This window comes from Mastomys coucha, unplaced genomic scaffold, assembly GCF_008632895.1.
Source record: "Mastomys coucha isolate ucsf_1 unplaced genomic scaffold, UCSF_Mcou_1 pScaffold22, whole genome shotgun sequence".
Lineage (NCBI taxonomy): Eukaryota > Metazoa > Chordata > Mammalia > Rodentia > Muridae > Mastomys > Mastomys coucha.
The window spans coordinates 23,767,213-23,776,702 of record NW_022196905.1 but is presented as its reverse complement, the minus strand read 5'-3'; positions in this window follow the sequence as shown (position 1 = coordinate 23,776,702).

Here is a 9,490-nt window from a genome sequence, read left to right as displayed (position 1 = left end):
CCTCTGTTGAGGGACATCTGGGTTATTTCCAGGTTCTAGCTATTATAAATAAGGCTGCTATGAACATGTTCTAGTCCTCTTAAAGCTGCTATTACAAACTGTCTATGATAATTAAATAACACAAGTTAACAGTTAATCAAAGTCATTGTTCTGTCCCATACTAGACTAGATTATCATAAAAATATACATCCTATTTTTTTTTGGTTTGGTTTTTTTCAAGACAGGGTTTCTCTGTATAGCTCTGGTTGTTCTGGAACTCACTCTGTAGACCAGGCTAGCCTCGAACTCAGAAATCTGCCTGCCTCTGCCTCCCAAGTGCTGGGATTAAAGGCATGCACCACTACTGCCCAGCTATACATCCTATCTTAAACAGATAGTAAATAGCTAGAAACAAGCAAAGTTTACCTACTTAAATGTACTATGAAAAGATAAAAAAAAGAAAAGAAAAGAAAAGATCAATGATTTTCAAACACATTAGAGACCCACAGAAAATGGCATTTGAAGATGTTTTTATTAATTTAAATTTTTTAACAATGATCTTCAAACACTTTAGAGACCCACAGAAAATTGCATTTGAGAATGTTTTTATTAATTAAAAAAATTTTTTTTAACAATGAGACAGGTCTGGGGCTGGAGAGATGAATTAGTGGTTAAGAGCACTGACTACTTTTCCAAGAGGTCCTGAGTTCAAATCCCAACAACCACATGGTGGCTCACAACCATCTGTAATGTGACCAAATGCCCTCTTCTAGTGTGTCTGAAGACAGCTACATGTACTTACATATAATAAATAAGAGAGAGAGAGAGAGAGAGAGAGAGAGAGAGAGAGAGAGAGAGGGAGAGGGAGAGAGAGAGAGGGAGGGGTCTGCTCCTGGCAATCTACTTCAAAGAAGATGATGAGCATTGAAGGAGCAGTACCCACAATCTACTTCAAAGAAGATGATGAACATCGAAGAACCTCCATATGGGGTTGCTTCAATTATGGCAAGCTAGCCACTGGGTAAAGAAAATGCCCTAATTTCATTTGCAGACAGAATGCTGTCCTGAAAAAAAAACCAAAAAAAACAAAAACCAAAACAAAACAGAACAAAAAACAGACACAAGGAAATTGATTGCTGACTTTGCCAAGATAGGGTAAGCAGTCCTTCATAATTCCTACTTCACAAAAAGTCTGTTGTATACTGGGCCAGAAAGCTGAAAATAGATGCTCCAACATTATAGGGACAATTCTGAGGAACTGTTCAGGCAGCCATGTCTCTGTCATCTCTAGCCTTGGAAGCTCATCCCTGTACTTCCTACTTACTCAGGTAATATTTATCCCTTCCAGTTTCTGATGGGGTTGAAGACTAGATAGTCATAGTTTCACAGTTAAACGTGAGTTATAAAGGATCTAAGAACGTGTTTTAGGGTGTAAGAGAATGTTTTGTTGATAAATGGAGGTTAGAGGGACCAGAAGGCATTTTAATGAAGGTTGGAAGAAATTGTAAACAGGTGTTTTAAGGTTGGTAATTGCAAGTTATGAAAGTTATACAATTTAAATGCTTAATGTGCTAATAAGAAAATAATTTAAATATAAAACGCTAAACTTTTTCTTTCTTTCTTTTTTCTTTTTTTTTTTGGTTTGTTTTTAGAGACAGGGATTCTCTGTGTAGTCCTGGCTGTCCTGTAACTCACTCTGTAGACCAGGTTGGCCTCAAACTCAGAAATCTGCCTGCCTCTGTCCATCAAGTGCTGGGATTAAAAGTGTGCGCCACCACTGCTGGGCCAAAACTCTAAACTTATCAAGATAGGTTAGATAATAGCATACTTTCTCCTAAGCTGCCAAATACAAATGGGCTGGACATTACCAGTGTAATTACACATAGATTTCATAATTGTTTCATAATTGTTCTTACTGTATATAATTTGTTATGGTAAGAGAAAGAGCTTTTTTATTTGGCCAAAAGGGGAAAAAAATCTAGGATTGGTCTGGTGTTGTTATGTAATCAAATGCTAACTCCTGTATCCAGCTTTTGTTGTGTAAACCTTCTGCCCCTATACCCCCCAAGTTATCCCTGATTGGTTAATAAAGACGCCTACAGTCTGGGCTGGGCAGAAGAGAAGTAGGCAGAGCAGTGTTTCCTGGGTGGGGGTTTTAGGTAGGGACCTAGAAGAGAGTGAAGGGAGGAGGAAACAAGTCTCCATAAGGTAGTGTGGATTGTGAGCATGTGGCCATGAGTGGATTGTGAGCATGTGGCCATGAGTGGATTGTGAGCATGTGGCCATGAGTGGATTGTGAGCATGTGGCCATGAGGGCTGCCCGATGAAGCAGGCGCAACACAAATGGAAGAAATGTAAGTATTTATGGGGGGATTTTGTCAGGGAAACAGACAAGATAGCTTCCAGGGTTGACATTTGCCCAGTTGTAGTGCTATAAGGCCTGCTATAAATCTAAAAGGTCTCTGAATCTTTTATTTGGAATATAGCAGGCTAATAAATAACTGTGACCCTAATGATTTATTATATTAATAAGTACAGAATATTAATATTCATTTTACATATGGTTCAGCTGTTAAGAGCACTTGCTGCTTTTGCAAGGAACCCAGGTTTGATTCCTAGCACCCAGGTGGTGGCTCATATCAGTGGAGCTCCAGTTCAGGGGATCTGACATCTGGCCTCTGTGGCCATCTAGCATGCATGTGGTACACATACATACATGTGTGTATGTGTACATATATACAAAATTTACTTTTTAAAGATGGGTCTCCTGTAACCCAGGCTGGCCTTGAGTGCTCTGTGTAATAGTTGAAGATGACCTTAAATTTCTATTCTTCCTGCCTCTGTTCTCCAAGTGCTGAGATTATAGTCATGTGTTACCATGCTCAGTTTTTGTGATACAGAGAATTAAACTCCAGGCACCATGCATGCTAGCTAAGCATGCTATCGCCTGACCTACATATTATATTTTATGTATGTGTGTATGTGTGCATGTATTTATATTGGGGGTTGTATGACATGTACATAAATGTGCTTGTGTGTGGAGGCCAGATGTGAACATTCAATGTTTCTTGGAGGCTATCCACCTTATATTTTGTGACAGATTCTCTCACTGGGATATGGCACTTGCTAATTCAGCTAAATTGGCTAGCTAAGGAAATGCACCTATGCAGTGTTGTGATCACACACAAAAAACAGCACACCTGGCTCTTCATAGGGCACTGAGAATCAAACTTCCAATGGTTTCATTGCAAGTACCTTACCATCTAAGCTATTTCCCCAAATCCCAGACTATAATTCATTTTATAGAAAAAAAAATCTCCATTCAGAAGTGCCTCAGCAGAGGAAGTTCTATATAAAGGAAAGAATCATTTCTCAGGGGATTTTGTATTGAAAAATATAGACATTTCAGTGCAAGTACTTTTTTTTTTTTTAAAGATTTATTTATTTTATTTGCATGAGTACACTGTAGCTGTACAGATGGTCATGAGCCATCATCTGGCTGCTGGGAATTGAACTCAGGATGGCCCTGCTCGCTCCGGTGTAATTCACTGTAGCTGTCTTCAGACATACCAGAAGAGGGTGTCAGATCTCATGTGGATGGTTGTGAGCCACCATGTGGTTGCTGGGATCTGAACTCAGAACCTTCAGAAGAGCAGTCATGCTCTTACCCGCTGAGCCATCTTTCCAGCCCTCAGTGCAAGTACTTTTTCAGTTACTATCTTTTGACTTCAAGTAGAGAGCAGCCATCTTTGAAAAAATTTAAAATTTATCTCCATAGTTTCTTTCAGTTTCGCAAAATGTAAACATTCCATAATGTTTAAGTCCTTGTGATTGCATTTAATTCCAGTGAAAAATGTAAATTCCAGTTGAAAATGGAAGTTTTACTTGCATGATGGCGCTTGTAATCCCACCACTTGGCAAATCTGGAGTCCAGAGCCAGCATACCCTAAACAAGGGCACCATATATAGTCCCAATAGAAGAAAAGTTTTATTAAAAGATTTTTTGCTAAACATGGTCCCTGGATCCCAGCACTTAAAAGGTAGAGACAGGTGAATTTCTGGGAGTTTCAGGCCAGCCTGTTTTTTATATGACGAGTTCGAGGACAGGCAGGGCTACATGAGATTCTAACAAAGCAAGCTTGCTCTTGCTGGCCCCTTCCCTTTGTGTTTTATCATATTATTTTGGCTGTTAATATTGTGCTAATTGAAAGGCAAGATGAAATTTAAGTATTAATATTTCTGATTTGCCAGGCAGTAGTGGTACATGCCTTTAATCCCAGTGCTTAGAAGGCAGAAGCAGGAGGATCTCTGTTAATTCTAGACTAGCCTGGTCTACAGAGTGAGTTTCAGGGCAGCCAGGGCTCCACATAGAAACCTTGTCTTAAAAAACAAAACAAAGGCAGAGGCAGGCGGATTTCTGAGTTCGAGGCCAGCCTGGTCTCCAGAGTGAGTTCCAGGACAGCCAGGGCTATACAGAGAAACCCTGTCTCGAAAAAAAAAAACCAAAAAAAAAAAAAACCAAAAAAAAAAACAAAACAAGACACAAAACAACAACAAAAACACTTTCCCATATAACAACCAATCAACCAGCCAACCAACCAACCAACCAACCAACCAAAAAGACTTCTGATTTATTGAGCTTCAACTATGCCATCATGCATAATAAAAAGGCTGGAGAGATGGCTTACCGAGTAAGAGTACTGACTGCTCTTCTGAAGGTCCTGAGTTCAAATCCCAGCAACCACATGGTGGTTCACAACCATCCATAATGAGATCTGATGCCCTCTTCTGGAGTGTCTGAAGACAGCTACAGTATACTCACATAAAATAAATAAATACATCTTTTTAAAAAAATGCAGGTAGCATCAAGGTGATTTCTCAGCTGTAACAATTACGGTTCTCTTCGCCATGGCCTCCTTCCTTGCTGTCTGGAACCATAAGGAAAGGACACTGCATCTCCTGTTACTGCAGTTTCCTGTTGCAGCAATGCGCAAGGATTTGTCTAACCTGGTGACGTCATAGCTGTGATTGCAAAGACACTTCTCGGCTAATTCTTTTTAGAATTAATGTAAGAACAGTCTACATCTAAATGTAAGAAGGGCTAAATGTGCATCTGCTTCTGGTAAAGATAGAATGTTTTGCCGGGCGGTGGTGGCACACACTTGGGAGGCAGAGGCAGGCAGATTTCTGAGTTTGAGGCCAGCCTGGTCTACAGAGTGAGTTCCAGGACAGCCAGGGCTATACAGAGAAACCCTGTCTCAAAAAACAAAAAACAAAAAACAAAAAAACAAAAACAAAAAACAAAAACCAAATTGTCTTCATTGTCTTCTCTCTTAATGTTAACAATAGTTTCCTAACACACAAACAAGGACAGCTAGACCCCAGTACGCAAACATCCACCCAGTAAATTTTCACAAAGGCACACTATTTAATAACTTCTTACTTTTATTTGTTTGTTTTTAAGACGGTGTCTTGTGTATTGCAGATTCCAGGCTGGCCTTGAACTCCACATATAGATATGACCATGTTCATTTTACATGGTACTGGGGAGTGGACCCAAGGCTTCATTCCTCTTTTGTAATTAGTGGAATTTAACACAAGAAAATGTTAAATTATTTTTCAATTAATTTCTGCATAAGAGTTGTGTGTCTTGTATCACAGTTTAATGATAAAACGTGGGATGGTGCTCAGGCCTTTGATCCCCATGCAGACTATGTTTTGTTTTGTTTTTTGAGGCAGAGTTTCACTATGCAACTCTGGCTGTCCTGAAACTCACTATGTAGACACCAGGCTGACTTTGAACTCACAGAGATCAGCCTCCCCCTGCCTCCTAAGTGCTGCAATTAAAGGCACACAAAGCTTTTATTTAAAATTCTGTTGCCCGCGCAGTCGTCTCGCCAGCAAGAAGACAAGCGGACACTAGGATCCTTCTGCAGCAAGCATTTATTGCATCTTGAAGAGGAGAAAAGAACCGAGCCAATAATCGGCACTGCTTATATACACCACAGCACGGCGTATCCGCCCATGATTGGCTGTTTGCTCATCACCCCACGTGACGCCCCGGGATGGGCCGTGACTTGGCGTCTTTTCACTCTACTACGTACATGTGCAAACAGTTGTTTGCCAGGAGTCTACAGCAGATGCAGACGCCATCTTGTCAAGGCGAATGCCTCTCCAGCTCTACCGCTCTCCACAAAATTCCATGTATGTGTGGGTATAAGCATGTGAGTGCAGGTCAGAGTACCAAAAATTATTCCAATTTGGTACTAGGAATTGCATTCATGTCCTCTGCTAGAGCAGTAACCACTGAGCCATCTTGACAGCCCATATTTTCTTGATAAAAATCAGTGAAGCTGGGCGGTGGTGACACATGCCTTTAATCCCAGCACTTGGGAGGCAGAGGCAGGCGGATTTCTGAGTTTGAAGCCAGCCTGGTCTACAGAGTGAGTTCCAGGACAGCCAAGACTACACAGAGAAACCCTTTCTCGAAAAAACCAAAAAAAAAAAAAAAAAAAAAAAAAAAAAAAAAAAAAAAAAAAAAAAAAAAAAAAATCAGTACATTTAGCCATGCAGTGGTGGCACAGCCTTTAATCCCAGCACTCAAGATTCAGAGGGAGAGAGATTCGGGATTTCAAGGTCTCCTGGTCTAGAGTGAGTTCCAGGACAGCAGAGCTGTACAGATAAACCCTGTCTCAAACAAAACAAAATAACCCAATAAATAAATAATACCTACCCAATAATTAACCAAATTTATGAATGAGCTAACCTAAAAACAGTTACTGAGGGGCTAGAGAGATGGCTCAGCAGTTAAGAGCACTTTCTGCTTCTCCAGAGGTCCTGAGTTCAATTCCCAGCAACCACATTGTGGCTCACACTCATCTGTTATAGTATCTGATGCCCTCTTCTGGTGTGTCTGAAGAGAGTGACAACATGCTCATATACATGCTCATTATCAAATAATTTTTGTTTTGTTTGAGACAGGGTTTCTCTGTGTAGTCCTGGCTGTCCTGGAACTCACTCTGTAGACCAGGCTGGCCTGGAACTCAGAAATCAGCCTGCCTCTGCCTCCCAAATGCTGGGATTAAAGGTGTGCACCACCACTGCCTGGCACATAAAAAAAAAAAAAAAAGAACAGTTAGAGATTTTGGCCATAACCACCAGGTGGCTCTTATTTGCAAGTCTCACTGCTTCCCTCACTGATTGGGTCTCTCTACATAGTCCTGGCTATGGAACTCACTCAGTGGACTAGCTAGTCTGGCCTCAAGCTCAGAAAGATCCACCTTCCTTTGCTTCCCAAATGCTAGGATTCCAGGTGTGTACTAAACCTGGCAGTTGTGATTTGTGCTTTAAAAAGATCTTTTTTTTAAAGATTTTTATGTGTACAGACGTTTTGCCTGCATATATTATCTGGGTGGTACATGTGTGGAAATATCCATAAGGCTGGGAGCAGGAACTAAATCCCTGAAACTGGAGTTACAGATAGTTGTGAGCTACTGAATTGGTGCTGGAAGTCAAATCCAGATCCTCGTTGGGCAGTAGTGGCACACACCCTTAATCCCAGCACTTGGGAGGCAGAAGCAGGTGGATTTCTGAGTTCGAGGCCAGCCTGGTCTACAGAGTGAGTTCCAGGACAGCCAGGGCTATACAGAGAAATCCTGTCTCGAAAAAAAATCATAAAAAGGGGCTGGAGAGATGGCTCAGTGGTTAAGAGCACTGACTGCTCTTCCAGAGGTCCTGAGTTCAAATCCCAGTCCCCAAATGGTAGCTCACAACTATCCATGAGATCTGATGCTCTCTTCTTGTGTGTCTGAAGACAGCTACAGTGTACTTACATATAATAATAAATCTTAAAAAAAAAAAAAAAAAGCCGTGTAGTGGTGACACACGCCTTTAATCCCAGCACTTGGGAGGCAGAGGCAGGCGGATTTCTGAGTTCGAGGCCAGCCTGGTCTACAGAGTGAGTTCCAGGACAGCCAGGACTACACAGAGAAACCCGTCTCGAAAAACCAAAATCAAACCAAACCAAACCAAACCAAACCAAACAACTCCCCCCCCCCCCCGAAATCTAGATCCTCTGCAAGAGCTGTTTAACCATAGAGCCATTTTTTCAGCCCCTCCTCCCACTTTCTTTTGATACATAGTCTTGCTATATATATATATAGCCCAGGCTTACCTCAAAATTACATTGATCTTCTTGCTTCAGTCTACCAGAGAGCTGGGATTAGGTGTTCCACCACATCCTGCCTTACGGTTTTATTATTTTTTGTGTATATGTGTGGATATATACCATGGTGCATGGGTGGAAGTGAGAGCAACTGACAAGTGAGGTCAGTTCTCTCTTTTCCTTTGGGCCTTTGGGGTCAAACCTTGGTCATCAAGTACCTTTACCTGCTGAATCATCATCCCCTTGGCCCTGTAGCTCATCTTTTAAGTTCAGTCCTTAAATCAATAGCATCAACACTGTCAGAAGGCTCCTTAGAAGCACAGCTTCTTTCCTAGGTCCAAACTTGGAATCCATGCTTCAAGGTCTTGGGCAACTGCAATACAAAGTAAAGGGGTTTCTGTGTAAACCCACCCTGTTTTTTTTTTTTTAGCCAAGGGACTGAAGACAATGCTGGAGGATTTTCTGCTCCAATCTTTCTCAGCATCCTGCAAGCACCATGGTAGGCTAGAGGTTCAGGAAAGCTGTACACTGAGGACTGCTTTGGCAGAAATCCTTAAGACTTCAATCATCTCTTCCTTGTACCTTCAGATCCCACAAGCCACTGCTTCTTATCTCACATTACACAATACTACCCTGGGGAAGCTTACACATCAGATCTCATGTCTCGAGATCCTGGTCGTTTACCCAGACATGAGAACGCAGAACTCTCCACACTATTCTGTCCCTGGCCCTAATAACCAATGCCAGACTGCACAAAGGCATAACCACAGGAAAAGTATGTACATGCACCTAAGTGTTGTCTCTGTGTATAGGATTACTAAATTTTTTTTTTTTTTTGAGACAAGGTCTTACTATGTTATAGCTGGCCTAATATTTGTTATGTAGACCAGCCTGGCCTTGAATTACCTGAGATCCACCTGCTCAGATTGTCTGTGCCATCACTCCTGGCTAAACTTCTATCTTCCCCAATTCCATCCTTCATTTTCAGAAATGTCACTTATACAGACTGATGCCTGGCACAAGTTCTCTAAGGTGATCAGAATTATGAGACCTTCTCCAGGAGTCCAGCTGACAAAACTTGATATAGTATGTGTTCACTGTTCACTTAGTCTCTCAGAAGCCTACAGTGTGCTCCAGAAGTCAAATGGAATGATGTCATTGCTCAGTGGATCACATATATACCTGTCTTAAAAAAATCTCCCATTTCGCCAGGCAGTGGTGGCACATGCCTTTAATCCCAGTGCTTGGGAGGCAGAGTCAGGTGGATTTCTGAGTTTGAGGCCAGCCTGGTTTACAGAGTGAGTTCCAGGGCCACACAGGGAAACCCTGTCTCGAAAAACTAAAAAA